Source organism: Apium graveolens, chromosome 9 (genome assembly GCF_009905375.1).
Source record: "Apium graveolens cultivar Ventura chromosome 9, ASM990537v1, whole genome shotgun sequence".
Classification (NCBI taxonomy): Eukaryota; Viridiplantae; Streptophyta; class Magnoliopsida; order Apiales; family Apiaceae; genus Apium; species Apium graveolens.
Genome location: NC_133655.1, coordinates 243,571,321 through 243,588,476, shown reverse-complemented (window position 1 = coordinate 243,588,476; position 17,156 = coordinate 243,571,321).

Below are 17,156 nucleotides of genomic sequence, written 5' to 3'. Positions count from 1 at the left end.
AGCAACTGGTGTAAATGTTTCATCATAGTCAATACCCTCATGTTGAGAGTAACCCTTAGCAACCAGCCTTGCTTTATTTCTTATAATTATGCCATCACTGTCAATTTTATTTCTGAATACCCATTTTATGCCAACAACTGATCTGTTCTTTGGTCTTAGCACTAGGGTCCAGACTTTATTTCTTTTAAATTCATTTTACTCTTCCTGCATTGCTTGCACCTAATCAGCATCTTGAAGAGCTTCTTCCACTTTCTTCGGTTCAGTCTGAGATAGAAAAGAATGATAGAGACATTTATTTGATGTTGTAGTTCTAGTTCTGACACCTGCTTTAGGATCTCCAATAATTAAGTCAGGTGTATGTGATTTGGTCCACTTCCTTACACATTGAAGTTGACTTCTAGAACTGGATCCTCCCCCATGATCTATGCTGTCTCCATCAGCATTTTCTGATGCTCCCCTGTAGTTATGCTCTCTGAGACTTCAGAGTTTGACTTGGATCCTTCAGGATTTGAAGTATCAGTGTTTCCAGAATTATCAGAATTTGGCTCATCAGAACTAGATGAATCAGAACTTGAAGAGCCAGTGACAGGTTCTAATACTTCTTGAGAGTCTTGAGATGTGGTAGGATCTTCATCTTGCTCCCCTGGATAGGTGCATTTTCCTTTGGAGTTGTTACCGCAGATTCAATGACATCAGTACTTACAGGATCAGAGTTTAAGTCATCAGAATTTACAGAATCAGAATTTAAGTCTTCATTTTCAAATCTCAGCTGATCGTGATCATTGAAATCTTCAAGTCAAGTAATCTTTTTATCATCAAAAGATACATTGATAGATTCCATGAAACCCTTGTTCTTAAATTGTAGACTCTGAAAGCTTTTATGGAAAGTGGATATCCAACAAAAATTCCTTCATCAGCTTTTAGATCAAATTTTGACAGCTGTTCAGGATGAGTCTTAAGAACAAAACACTTGCAACCAAATACATGAAAGTATTTCAGATTTGGCTTCTTTTTCTTCACCATCTCATATGGTGTTTTCCCATGCTTGTTTATGAGTGTTGTATTCTATATAAAACAAGCAGTCTGCACAGCTTCAGCCCAAAAGTAGGTTGGCAGCTTTGCTTCATCAAGCATAGTTCGTGCAGCTTCAATGAGAGTCCTGTTCTTTCTTTCTACAACTCCATTTTGCTGTGGAGTTCCAGGTGCAGAAAATTCCTGTTTGATTCCATGCTCTTTGCAGAACTCTTCCATGATTGAATTCTTGAACTCAGTGCCATTATCACTTCTTATAATTTTAACAGAATCTTTGACCAACTTATCCAGTTGTCTGACATGATCAGTTAGAGTAGATGCAGTTTCATTCTTCTTATGCAAGAAGTACACCCAAGTGTACCTTATGAACTCATCCACTATAATTATAGCATATTTCTTCTTTAAAACAGACATGACATTGACTGGACCAAATAGATCAACATGCAGTAGGTGATAAGGCTCAAGAATTGATGACTCAGTTTTGCTCTTGAAAGAAGATTTTCTTTATTTTGCCTTTTGACATGAATCACAAAGGCGATCAGGAGCAAAAACTGATTTTGGCAGTCCTCTCACAAGATCTTTCTTTACAAGCTCATTTATGTTGTTGAAGTTTAAATGAGAGAGTCTTTTGTGCCAATTCCAGCTTTCTTCAATTACTCTACTCAACAGACAGATTGCAGAACCATCAGAACTTGTTGAAAGTCTGGCTTCATAAATGTTACCATGCCTGTAACCTTTCAGAACCACTTTTCCTGTAGAATTGCTTACAACTTCACAGTGTTCTTCAAAGAAATCCACATGATAACCTCTGTCACAGATTTGACTCACACTCAGCAGATTGTGTTTGAGTCCCAAGACAAGAGCTACTGTTTCAATGATGACATTCCCAAGATTAATATTGCCATATCCCAGAGTTTTTCCCATGTTGCCATCTCCATAAGAAAATCCTGGGCCAGCTTTCTCCATAAAGTCTGAGAGCAGGGTTTTATTTCCAGTCATATGTCCTGAACATCCACTATCCAGTACTAGGATGTTTTTCCTGTTGCCCTGCAATCACAAAGACCACTAATGGTTAGTTTTAAGGACCCAGACTTGCTTGGATCCTTTGACCTTTTTAAGTTTGTTAGCATTTGCAGCGAATTTAATATCAGAGCCATGCTGTTTATCAGAACTTATATCAGACTTTACACTAGAAGGAATTAAAGCAACTTTCTTCAAAGAAGATTTTATTTGATAATAATCATATTACAAATTATGATATTCCTTACAAGTATAAATGGAATGCCATAAACTATTACAATGAAAACAAGGATTTTGTGGCTTGAACCTAACAGACTGACTCTTAACTCCTTACTTAAGAGGTAAAGAGTTTATATTCTTATTCTTCATGTAAAAAGAAGCAAGATGGTTAGAGTTTCCATAATTATAACATTTCTTTCTAGGAGCATTAGGAACAGGCATATAATTATTGCTTTTATTCACACCTTCCTTTCTATTCCTATTTTTCCTAGCTGCCTTTACCTTATTGACATTCCTTATTTCTTTCAGCTTATGCTTAAGTTGTTTCTTTGTCATTAAGCCTATGTTGACTTTAGCTGGTTTATCCTATTCTAATTTGTCAGAAGTTGACTTCTCCTTAACTTCTGTCATAGACTCTTTCATCTTTTCATAATCAGACTTTACCGTTTTAGCTACAAACTTAACAGGATTTACCTTTGGCTTATTAGTTTGTTTAACAATAATTGGCTCAATTTGTTCAGTTCCTTTTTCACTTTTATCATCTCCATAACCTAAGCCCTCTTTCCAGTTTCCACTACTTAATAAATTCTGAGTTGTTCTGCCAGAGTTAGTCCAAGTCCAGATAATCTATTTTTCTTTTTCTAACTCAGTTTTTAGAGATTTATTCAATTTTAGCACTTCATCTCTAACATAAAAAGCATCATTTTTTTCTTTCTGAGTTTGATGGAACATAACTAACTCCTTTTCTAAATAGTCATTCCTTTTCTTATAAGCAAGATTTTCAAATTTTAATCTTTCACATGTTAAATTTTGATCTTTGTAGCTAATAAACATGGTTTTAAGATATAATCTCAACTCAGTAATATTATCAGTATGAAAAGCATAAGTTGTTTGAGGTACCTTCAATTCAGCAGTTTCAGGGCTGCCATCAGCATTTGCCATTAAAGCATAATTCACCTCATCTTCAGAATCCGAAGAGTCTGTCCAGCTTTTCTTCTTTCTGACAAGTACCTTGCCTTTGTCACTCTTTTCTTTCTTGCAGTCAGGAGATATGTGGCCTCTTTCACCATAATTGTAGCATTTGACATTTGAGTTGTCTCCTCTATCAGACTTTGCACTTTTGCCTTCATACTTTCTGAACCCTTTCTTATCAGAACTTCCACTTTTCTTGGAAAACTTCTTTCCCCTTCATACAAGCACACAATTTCATCATCTCTTCATCAGCATCTATTCCGGGTAAACTTTCAGTTTCTGAATCATCATCATCAGAACTTGATGATTCTGAATCAGACTTTATGATGAGAGCCTTTCCTTTGTCTTTCTTTTAGACAGCCACTTTGAGGAATTCATCTTTAGCCTTAAGAGCAACTGTCCTTGACTTTCTCCCATACCTCTTGCTCCTTTGATCCATCTCAAGTTCATAAGTCTTGAGCATATCATAAATTTCATCAAGAGTAGTTTCATCAAGAGCATAGTTTTCTCTTGTAGTAGTAGACTTCAAATCCCAATTTTTAGGAAGAGCTAAAAGGAATTTTAGATTTGAATCTTCAAGATCATATTCCTTGTCCACCAGTGACAGATCATTCAAGAGTTTGACAAACCTGTCATATAAGTCAGTTAATGACTCGTCAGCTTTTGAGTCAAAGTGCTCATACTCTTGAGTGAGTATAGTCCTCCTGTTCTTTTTGATTGCATCAGTTCCCTGGCATCTTGTCTCTAAAGCATCCCATATCTCCTTTGCAGTCTTGCAATGAATTACCCTATTTGACATGACATTATCAATGACACTATGCAGCAAATGTCTTAACTTTGCATCCTTGGCAATGGATGAGATATCCTCAGCTGTATACTCACTTTTCTCCTTTGGTATGGTCTTTGCTGGTTGATATGCAACTACAATAGAGAGCTTGGTTGGCTTATGTGGTCCTTCATTAATTCTGTCAAGGTATTCTGGATCTGTAGCTTCCAGAAACATAGCCATCTTCACTTTCCATATGGGATACTCAGAAGGTCTCGGTATGGGAACCCTAATAGTCTCATATCAACTGTGGATTTGAGTGTTTTTAGTTTCTTCAGTTTTAGTGGGCTTGGTTGGATTTTCTGCTTCTTTAGACATGATTGTTTGGATCTTTACTATATGTGTGTTAACAGATAAGCTCTGATACCAATTGTTTGATCACACAACACTGTAGAAGGGGGTTGAATACAATGTTTAATACAATCAAATCGATTTCGAACACAAGTAATAGTAAACATATATATTCAATATAATAAACTCTGTTACAATGGAACTGTTCTCTCTCAGTGATGAACAAATATCACGAGAGCTGCTAGGTTATAATGTATGATCTTCTTGATAATGATAACACATATAGTGTAAACCTATGTCTGTGTTTATATAGTACACAGTTACAAGATAACTTCTAATTGATATGGAATATAATTCTGTCTCCTAAAATATATCAATCAGATATCTTATACAAGTCTTCTTATCTTCTAACTCTTTCCATGCATATCTTCTTTTGTATTAGTCTCAATCTTCTATCCTGTAAATCTGCTTCCTTCCTTAACTGTAAGTCCTCCCGTACTTAAGTTCTGATATTTATCTTCTGATAACCTAAGTTCTAATATCCTTAAGTTCTGACTTCCAGTCAGTACTGATTCCAGTAAGTACTGATATTTCATGTTTGTTACGATCTGAAAACTAAACATGAAACATATTAGACATGATATCTAAAATATATCTAACATATATTAATTCTCCTCTCTTTCTATTTCTAGTAATTCGTGTTCATGAGCATTTCCAATAGTTACTGGTTGTTGAACTTCATTCCCACATGTTTTTTTATTCAATTAACCTAGTTTATAATCGCCTTCAATCGCATTCGAGGCTCCTTAATCGTTCTCTTAATCTTCTCGTCCATCTGCGAATGATATACTGAAACCATGTTATTTTCGATTTCTGACGTTCTCGATATTACTTTAGAATTAAGAATCAACTAGAAAATCTTGACTGGATATGATTGACGCATAAACTTATCACCATATCTTATTTTCTTTGAATCACAATCGAGTATATTTGCTGAGCGAAAGTCTCTTACTACTTTGAAGGAAATACACTAGCCTGGAGGCATCACCAGCATAATCTAACCCATATCATCAATTATTTTGGTTCTAAGAAGTTCTCATAGGAAATTGACTGCAATGCTTTCCTTGACGTCTAGTCACATATAATGTTTATTCTTTCTTTGTGTCATATCATCAGAACATCGTCTTTGACACCTATGTCTCGTATCATATTCCCAGAGTACCTTGAATCCCTTGAGTTATCGTAGCCAAATTCCTATCCTTCATTTCCGCCTTACATAACTCCCGTTCATCTTGGAGTGGTATATACTATTCTGGTTCGACACAATTCATCGTATTCTGAATACTCCTGTCAAATCTCAAATCAAACAATATTGATAATTTACAATCAGTTTCTGGATATGATGACGTACCACTATTTCTTCAAGCAACAACTAACCCACTTATTGGATGAACTATTTATTAATAAAAGAGAATGATTAGGTTTGGAATAGCCTATCAATAATGATGCAATTCAAGCTTTCTTCACCTTTGGTTCCCAAGTGACTTCATTACGACATCTCTTGACAAAATGTATCCATCTAGCCTTTGATGTCTCGCCTTAATTCTTGGGTAGGTATAACATTTACTTATATGTTTCTCCCATTTTCTCTTCATGTTTGGTCACTAGATATTTTCTTTCATTCCTCAGTACTTGATCGTACTCCTGGGATGCATTTCCTATCTCAACTTATAAATGTTTCCTAAATTTTTCATTTTACTTTTGTCCCACATAATACCCATATCTTACCTATATCCTGGCATCTTATAAAGTTTCTTTATCACCCTTTTTTTTATTCCTCCTCTCCGTTCTTCATTCTCATAGCTCATTCAAAACCGAACTCTTAACATTAATACTCATTTTGCTGTCATATCAAATTAGATATCAATACGAACTTTGATGTTCACAACATCCTATTTGGAATTAAACATCAATTATATATATATATATATATAAATATATATTAATACCACTTTCGATATTTAACAACAACCTAAGTATCAACATCGATCAGAAACTGAATTAAAACTGTATCTCATCTTTTATCCAAAACAGGAATACTTGGTAAATCATTTATTGTATGATTATCAAAATAATTTAGATACACGATGTCCTTCAATAAAAATTTATTTCAGATGATAAAAATCTCTTTGATTGTCTAATAAAATCCGTATTGGTGTAGTTGTTAATCTCTTCCTTATTTCTCCTTCATTCCTCATTTCCTTCCTTCTTTCTCTTTCCTCTATCTTTAATCTTTAGTTCTTGAAAACATTTTTCTCACTTGTCCATACAAATAACTTTTTATTTCTTTTGTCTATTATAAAGGCATATTCATCAAAGTAAAGCCTCATGCACTTGCAGCAACTTCTGAATTCTACTGGTGTCCATACCTTCTCCGAATTCCTCATTGCTTTGATTTCGGATTTGGAGGTCACATCAAACTTTGACTTAATCTAATTGGAATCGATTTCCATCTAACTGACCATTAATTGGTAAAATTAACCATTATCTTACTTAGTTGATCGATTGCACCAAGTGATGACTAGCTAAATGAAATCAAAGACCAATTATATACAGTCAGATTGGCTGTAACAACCTCTTTCAAGAACCAAGATCACAATCATTTGGAGTATGGACATGAAAATCAACAACACGCGGAAGTATATTCTCTATCTTTAAGAGTAGGGTATCTTCCGAAAATTTGGGCAGCATCTTCTTTATATTATTGACTACCAATCAGACTCAAGCCGATACCAACAATCAATCATACAACCAATAATCAACCCATAAGTATACCAATCAACTTCCACCTTCTAAACTTACCATTTCACCACCATACATAATAATAATCAGTATAACTCATATCTTTAGTTCAACTTAAGATTACAGTGAACAATTCTTATAATACCATACTATTTTTTATATCTTCTGATTATAACAGAATATTACTAATGAGTACCATTACAACTTATTCTAGAATTCTTCTAGTTCATGTTTCAATTCAACTAGTTATTATTATTCTTATTAGTCAACTTGTTCAACTTCTGATAACCAGCACGTGGTCTTAACCAACACTATTATAATCTTGTGAATGAATTCATTTAGTTTTAAAGCATCACATCTTAAAAAAATCATTATAGTCAAACCACCATACCTTCATCTCCCCTTATGTCTTTCCATATTGAACCTTCTTTGCTGACCCAGCTATAAGCATCAATTTTACCACAACTCACTTACTTGATTGGGAAAGCCCAACTATCCCTTGATGAATACACTTAAAGTTTCTTCGTAACTAGCATTTCTTCGATCTTGAATCATCATGACAATATCTCCCACCTGATTGAGGTATGCATCATCTTCACAACGTATTAATCGAGTATTTGGGTATTATTAAGTATTTCTTCATTCGCTTCCGTTGTCCAATCAATCATTTGCCTTATCCGATATACGCAGCTTTACTTTCTTATTCCTCTAGTTAATTTACTTCATACGGTTCGCTAACTACTCCAATTTATGACAAAATTGCATACTTGAAACGTATCATATATACAGATTTCTGCCTCAGATTTGATGTCCTCATAACAACCACGTTATTGGCATAATGGTTCTTTTCTGCACGTATATGTCCACCATTTATTGGCTTGCAATTATCCGTACTCATCATATAACTCCATATGCTACACGGGTTCATTTTACTTCCTTTTAAGATATTCAAAGAATAGATCTTACACAAGAAGGAATTTGTGTATATGATTCTGATTGGAAACTTTTTATAAGGGATAAGAGTACAAGGAAACAATTGGAAGGATTCATGAATCAAGAAATCATATTTGAAGAGGAAAGAATGAATGATGATTTATATATGAGTGAGACAACCATATTTGTACTCAAGATGGCGAGTCTTTCATACTATATGGCATATAGCACATGATTATGTCACGCCCCAAACATTTATAAAAGACAATATATGAGTAATTATATTAGTTAACAAAAGGAAGTAAATACATCTGAATCCAAGATCTTTACAGTTAAGGGTTTGGAACAGCCCAACACTATTAACTATTACAACCTGATTCCAATATCGAGTCCTCACACACAAAATCACTAACTACCTGAGCTCGAACATACGAATCAACATCATAAGTCTTACGCGCTGTCTGCTTGAATCTAACCATATCTGCTAGCTGTAATATCAGGGAAAGCAAGTAGTGAGCCAAATGCTCAACAAGCGCTGTAATATACATAAACAAGAATAATACATTAACAATGGAATTGAAAGATTCAACAATATTGTATCAAGAGATAAACTTTCAGGATGATGGCATCTTTTCTTGTAATAAAACCATTCAAAACCATTTCCTTATCAAAAACCATTTTATGACGCTATGGATTACAGCCGGTGATCAGCCGCGAAGTAATCCTGAACCTCGCTGGGTTCTAGAACATTAATGGGATCCCTATGCAACTTTTAAGCCTATAAATTTAGAGCGGAAAGGACTTGCGTCTCAGTCCAGATCCACTATCTAAAGAAAATATTTGTCCCCCTTTGGGACTGGAAATCCAAATTTTAACTTTTTATTTTAAAAACTGATGCCATGTGACGGTTAATTTCTTAAACAATAAGCATCTTTATCAAGGGTTCTAGATCAACTTTTCAAGGCCATGATCAACTAGACTATACTTTATCAAGGGAATTGCAAGGTTTCTATTCACAAGGAATTTGACAATGAGATTTAGCAGGGTTATCGGAGAATATGAAGGAACTAAGTCAAACTAGGTTCAAGGTAATGGTTCCAGATAAGACATAGGTATTAAAATATAAAGAAGGTGAGCATCAGTTCAAAGTATAACTGGGTATCATGTTTTAGGAGTAAGAATAGGGTTATCAAGCAATCATGAATGACTTTTAAGGGATATCTGACTTTTAGGTATCAAGATAAGGTTACTGAGTATAAACTTGCACATGGTTCCACATCACAATTACTTGGTATATTAGCATGGTACGACTTTTGAATTACTTGCATAGAAATCTCAAAGCAAAGTTAAACTACTTGCAATAGATACTTGAGGGTTCATGGCATTGGCATATAATACGAAAGATAGATTTGAAACCACTTGATATATATTAAGGTGAATTAGAATACTCGCATCATATATAAAAGCTGGGCTAACACTATCTTGCAGTATAAACAAAAAGGTAGGTTGAAACACTTGCCTTGAGAAAGGTTTGACTTGACTGGCAGGTGGAAGCAACTGGAGCTCCACTTGACTTTAATGGAAAGTTTACCCTCGTCTCGAGAGCCTACAAAAAATAATAATATCCTTATTATAATATATACTCACTAACTCAACCTAGTTATAAACCGAAATTACGCACATTGGCACTTAGGCCTATATACACATAAACGCTTATAATTACCTTATAAGCATAATAGTTCACATAGACACTCATGTTCACATAGCACATTTAAGTACAAAATAATATATCCATACACACTATATTGCACCACTAGGCTTGGATGATCTCACTTCACTTACTCAAGTCACTTAGTTATGCTAAACTAGCCAAAACTCTTAATATCGTCCTCAAAACTCGAAGTGCCTTTTCTAAACCATCAAGTTATTATGGACCCTGACTTAGGCCTTACACACTACTGACCTCATACTATCTTACAACTATGGTGGTCAACCTAGGCCTCACTCATAAGTGCCCTAAAACTAATGGTTAAGTGATTTTGCTCATTATAGTGATTTCAGGGTGACACCAATGGGTTTATGAGTACAATTGACACCCTTACTCTTCAAGTTTACCTCTCAAACTTCTACACTAGACTCTTCTGACCATAAGGCAACTCTAAAACTTGGTGTGGCTCAAGGGCCTAGCTTGGGCCTACCTGGGCCTAAGCTTAAAGTCCAATGTTCCCATGTTTTCTAGACAAAAAAGTGTCCTATTTTGCACTAACTTATGACACATGATTCTAACTCAACTCCTTTGAACTATGGCTGTAAAAACTCCTCTGATACTCCCTCTAACTAGGGCTAACCAAGGACTAGTGAGGGCCTACCCATGACATGGTCAAAACTCCTCATTTCCAAGTTGCAACAAAACTGTCCCCTACTGGACAAATTCTAAATTTTGGTGTGTGCACCTCACTAAATGGTTGGGTTTCTCTAATTTGTGACTTCTAGACTCAATTATACCCCAAGTATTAACTCCCCGTGGCTTGGGCCTAACAATGCCTAAGAAATGCCCATTCAAAATCAACACAAAGCTCACATGCAAATCTGGAAAAAATTTCAGGATTCTATCCTAGCCTTTCCACCTTAACTCCCACTTTAAACCCACGAATTAAATCTCAACCAAGGAAAATTTACTACTATAAGACTCTAAAATAAGGCCTCAACCAATAATGGAGATCATCCATACCCTATAGTACCAACATGCAAAATAAAACTTAACATGCAACTCAAGATGATCACGAAATCAAGTTCGACTAAACAAGAGGGTTATTAGCTCATAAATTCGACTTAAAATACTTAACTACTTCAAAAGATCATGCACACTACCTTTTAAAAACTAAGATCAAGCATAATATCAAGGAAATAATTCATTTTAAGCATATATAAGGCCGAATTTAACACAAACTAAGCATGCATGTATATTTTCGAAAAGAAGAGCATATATAACATGATTATACTTGAAAATAATGCCCTATCTCTAACATGCAAAGTAGAATATGACTTTACAACTAAAGATCAGTAGCATGCAAAGGTTTTAAAAAAGTTTTATTCATGGAAACACTTAGTTTATACATATAGAGAACTCTTTAATCCACATGAATTAAGAGTTTCTCTTTGGAGATCACATAAAATCAAGACATGCAACAATTAAACTTCATCTCCTAACATGGAACTTCTTGTAAAATGTATATTTTATGAATGGGTAATGGAATTACACTAGAATGGCAAGGATTTGATGAAGAAAAATTGAAGGGAATGGGGGAAGGGGCTTCGGCCGAATGAAGAAAAAGAGAGGGGGAGGAGAGAAAATTTGAGAGTGAAAATGATGAGCTTGAGTGGGGTGTGGTTTTGGGTTAACTCCTCTCTTTATGGTTCATCATGCACTAATTCAATAGTGAAATTTGGAATGTACTAAAGTGCCCTTCTCCAATAAACAAGCAAAAGTGCATGCAATGGTAGTTTAGTCTTTTGGTGGATAGAATAAGGTTAGTGGGGTATGAATTGTCTCTTATGCCCTTTCAAATTGAATTGGAGGGTATTTGCATGCATGGGCAACTAAGTAATTCGCAATTTAAAAATCAACTAATTTATATAAAATAATTTTTATAAATATAAATGCACCTCCATAAATCACAAGATAAATATTATAAAATAATTTTATAAATTTAATGATATAAAATTTGAAAGTTTATTGTTAAAATATTTTTAAAATCAATTTTTTCATATAAAATAAAGTACTTTTGATTATCATTTAAAAATACTAAATGATAAGATTTTCTTTTCAATTTTTTTTATATAAACTAATACATGAAACACTTAGTTTATAGGCACTCAATCATATAAATCATCCACATTTATAATTCTATACAATTTAAACTTTAATTATAAACACACAATTATATATAGATAGGGTTTAGAAATACCGGTCGTAACATCCTCTCCCCCCTTTAAGGATTCTGTCTTCAGAATCTAGGAGAATAAGTGAGGATATCGGCTACGCATATCCGACTCTAGTTCCCACGTTAACTCTTCAACCTTGGGATTTATCCAAAGTACTCTTACCAACTTGACCAACTTATTTCTAAGACTCTTCTCTTGCCAGTCGAGTATTTTGACAGGTTGCTCCACAAATAACAGGTCTGCCTGAATCTCTATAGGTTCATATTCTATCACATGGTTGGCATCAGGATTATACTTGTTAAGTAATGACACATGAAACACGTTATGCACATGCTGATACCGAGGTGGCAAAGCTAATTCATAGGCCACCTTCCCTACTTGACTCAAAACTTCAAAAGGACCAATATATCTAGGTGCTAACTTCCCTTTCTTGCCAAATCGAGACAATCCTTTCCTCGGTGATATTTTCAGCAATACGTCTTCACCTACTTGGAATCTGATATCCTTACGTGCTGGGTCTGCATAATTTCTTTTCCTATCTTGAGCAGCAAGTAATCTCTTCTGAATCAATTTGACTGTCTCATGCATTTGTTGCACCAATTCTGGGCCTAAAATCTTTCTTTCTCCAACTTCATCCCAGCTGGTTGGTGATCTGTATTTTCGTCTGTATAAAGCTTCGTATGGTGGCATGCCAATACTGGTGTGATAGCTGTTGTTATAGGAGAATTACACCAATGGTAGGTGATCGTCCCAACTTCCTGCAAAATCAATCACACAGCTACGCAACTTGTCTTCAATTGTTTGAATTGTCCTCTCTTTCTGACCATCAGTCTACGGATGATACGCCATACTCATATTCAACTTGGTGCTAAGACTTTCTTGAAATTGCTTCCGGAATCTCGAGTTAAATCGTGGTTCTCTGTCTGAAACTATTCATACAGGTACACCATGTCATAATACAATTTCATGCACATACAGGTGGACCAATCTGTCCAATGAAGACCTCTCGTTAATCAGAAGAAAATGTGCCGACTTCGTAAGGCGATCAACTATTACCCATATAGCGTCATGTCCGGATTTCGTTTGTGGTAATCCTACTATAAAGTCCATGGCAATGTTTTCCCACTTCCATTCTGGAATCTTTAAAGTCTGAATTAATCCACTTGGTCTTTGATACTCTGCCTTCACTTCTTGACAAGTATAACACCTCGCAACCCATTCTGCTACTTCTCGCTTCATATTTGGCCACCAAAAGTTCTGCTTCAAGTCCTGGTACATCTTGGTGCTTCCCGGATGGATTGAAAATTTAGAATTATGAGCTTCTTGCAATATCTCATTCTTCAATTCAGTCGCATGAGGAATCCAAATTCTTGAGGAAAACCTTAACATACCTTGTTCATCCCTTTGAGTACAAATCTCTTCTCCGGTCAGTTGAATATTCTCCTATTTCATCACTTCTTCCTGACATTTCTTTATCTTTTCCAACAATGATGGCTGAAAAGTCATAGTATGACAAATCTCCTCAACTTTTCCGCAAACACACAGTTCTAATTCAAATCTCCTGATTTCTCCAGATAATTCCTTTGATATCGCTGCCATATTCAACCTGTCTTTCCTACTCAAAGCATTAGCTACCACATTTGCCTTTCCCGGATGATAATTTATCGAGCAATCATAGTCCTTAATTAATTCCAACCATCTTCTTTGCTTCATATTGAGCTCCTTCTGAGTGAAAATATACTTCAAACTCTTGTGATCCGTGTAGATCTCGCACCTTTCTCCGTAAAGGTAATGTCTCCAGATTTTAAGTGCAAATACTATAGCTGCTAATTCCAAGTCATGTGTAGGATACTTCAATTCATGTGGTTTTAACTGTCTTGACGCATACACAATCACCTTGTTATGTTGCATTAGCACGCAACCCAGGCCCTTATGTGAAGCATCACTGAAAATCACAAAGTCTCCTTGATCGTCTGGTAATACTAGTACTGGAGCTGTAACCAACCTCTGTTTCAATTCTTGAAAACTATCATCACATTCTGCATTCCATTCAAATTTCTGATTCTTCCTAGTCAACTTAGTCAATGGCTTGGCGATTTTCGAGAAATCTTTAACAAACCTTCTATAATACCCCGCCAATCCTAGAAAACTTCGCACTTCCGTAGGTGTCTTTGGTCTCTCCCAACTCATAATTGCCTCAATCTTTGCCGGATCCACTTTGACTCCTTCACTTCCAATAACATGTCCCAAAAACTGAACTTCCTTTAACCAGAACTCACACTTAGAAAACTTGGCATACAACTTCTCTTGTCGGAGTATCTCCAATGCTAACCATAGATGCTACATATGTTCTTCTTCTGACTTTGAATATATAAGAATATCACCAATGAATACCACTACAAACTTGTCCAAATACTTTTTAAATACCCGGTTCATCAGATCCATAAATGTTGCAGGAGCATTAGTCAACCCAAAAGGCATTACTAAGAATTCATAATGTCCGTATCTTGTCTTGAATACTATCTTCGGGATGTCGTCTTCTTTGATCTTCAATTGATGGTATCCTGATCTTAAATCAATCTTGGAAAAGCACTTAGCTCCTTTTAGCTGATTAAATAAATCATCTATCCTTGGTAGCGGGTAACGGTTCTTAATCGTCATCTTATTCAACTCCCGATAATCTATAAATAACCTCATGCTTCCATCCTTCTTCTTCACGAATAGAACAGGTGCTCCCCATGGTGACGTACTTGGTCGTATCACTCCTTCGTCCAACAATTCTTGTAGCTAGCTCGCTAACTTTTTCATTTCTGCTGGTGCCATTCTATAAGGTGCCTTCAAAACTGGTTCCGTGCCTGGAGCAAGGTTAATCTCAAACTCAATCTGTCGATCGGGCGGTAAACCTGGTAGTTCATCTGGAAACACATCTGGAAATTCATTGACTACATGGATATCTTCCATGCTGACGCGCTCTCTTTCTAAATCCACTACATAAGCTAGAAATGATTTGCAACCTCTTCTAAGCAATTTCTTAGCCTGGACGATTGTAAGAAACAGTCGCTCTTGCCTCTGACCCTTAAATACCACTTTTTCTCCAATCTCTCTCTTTAAATATACTTTCTTAGATTTATAATTTATCTAGGCATTATTCTTCCCTAACCAATCCATACCAAAGATTATGTCAAACTCCCCTAACTTGAAAAGTATCAGGTCTGCTGAAAATTTATGCCCCGAAATATCAATCTCACACTTAGGACAGAATTGACTCACAGGAATCTTATCTTGGTTCGCAATTACCACATCTATTACCTCGTTCGGGGTCATTTTATCATATTTAAGTTTATCAACGAAATTTTCTGATATAAAAGATCTAGTAGCTTTAGAATCAATCAATACCTTAGCTTTAACATTATTCATTAAAAGTTTACCTGCTATCACCTCAGAATTCTGAACAGCGTCCTTCATCTTTAAATCAAATGTCCTTGTTATCGCTTGCAGAGTTGCGGTAGATGGTGGAGGTAATGCCAATACCTCAATTGGCATGCTTGCACTAGTACTTTCCACGTTCATCAAAGCCTTGACTGGTCCGATTGACTTGCATTCCCTAGCTATATGTCCAGTCTTTCCACACTTATAGCATGTAACTCCCGGCTTCGGTATCTTACACTCGTTAGCCAAGTGTCCCTTTTGATTGCATCTATAGCATGTCATGTTCAACTTATTACACACTCCTGGATGTCTTTTTCCATAATGTTTGCACTCTGGTCTCTGAAATCTATTTTCTTCAACTTGTCCTTGGCTTGACTGGTTGTCCCCCTTAGAATCTTGTCTCATGTTCAAATTTCCCTTCTTCTGAAAATTTCCGCCTTTGTGGAATCCAATCCTTTTTACACTCCTGTCTTGTGAGCTTCCGGCTTCAGACTTCTCTCCATAAAATGGAACCTTTCTCTTCTTGTTATCCTTTTCTTTCCTTGACAGTATCCCATTACTCTCAATCAGAGCAACCTTCTGTACAACTCCAGCATAAGTATCAAGCACAAACATAGACACTCTATCTCTGATCCAAGGCTCTAATCCTTGTTGGAATCTCTTTGCTTTCTCTTCCTCAGTGTTGGTATAATTTGTCACAAACCTTGACAGCTCCGTAAACTTATTCTCGTACTCCAATACAGACATACTTCCTTGCTTCAATTCAAGAAATTTAAGCTCCATTTGATTCTGCATATACTTAGGGTAATACTTTTCCTGGAATAACCTCTTAAATATTTCCCAAGAAACCGGCTGATTTGTCTCCATAGCTTTCACTGAATCCCACCAATAGACGACTTCCCCTTTCATAAAATAAGTAGCATATGGCGTCTTCTGATCTTCTCCTAACTAAACCCATTCAAAAGCTCTTTCCATTTCCCTAATCCATGTATTAGCTATTACAGGATCAGTAGTATCATGAAATGCAGGAGGATTCACATTCTGAAAAGCTTTGAAAGTAATAATTTGTCGAGGTGGTACTGGTGGATAAGGTGGTTGGTGTGGTTTACGGTTATCTTGGTTTTCGAATTGTTGTTGAAGAGTTATTTGTTGTTGATTTATAGAGTTTGTTTCCTATTGTAAGGTTTCCAGTAATCGAAGAATATTAGGATATGTGGTAGAAGTTGTTGCCGGGTTCTTCTTTTTAGGTGGCATGATCCTGAAATAAAAGTTATATCAAAACAGGTATGAACAATACATAAAATTTCATGGTTATGGTGTCACAAGTCATTATATTCATTCAATCGGGTTTCAAATTTAACAATAAGTGTTAGCTATGAATACAACACAGAGGGGGGGGGTTGAATGTGTTTTGGCTTAAATGATTGATTTTCGATCGACTTAGGCTTTAGCAGTTGGTTGTTGTTAATGATTTAGTAGAATGGATGTTAAACATAAATAGCTGAGCAAATATGTAAAACAAAGATCTTCAAAACTCACTTAATTTTATATTAAAAATCAAGCAGTGTTTTGCTACAAAATCTCTAAGTTCTTGTTTTAGAACTTAGCTTCTTTCTTGAGAGAGAACACACAACTTTTCTTATCTGATTGTTCTCCTTAACTTAACTAGAGGACCAGTGTTAACTTT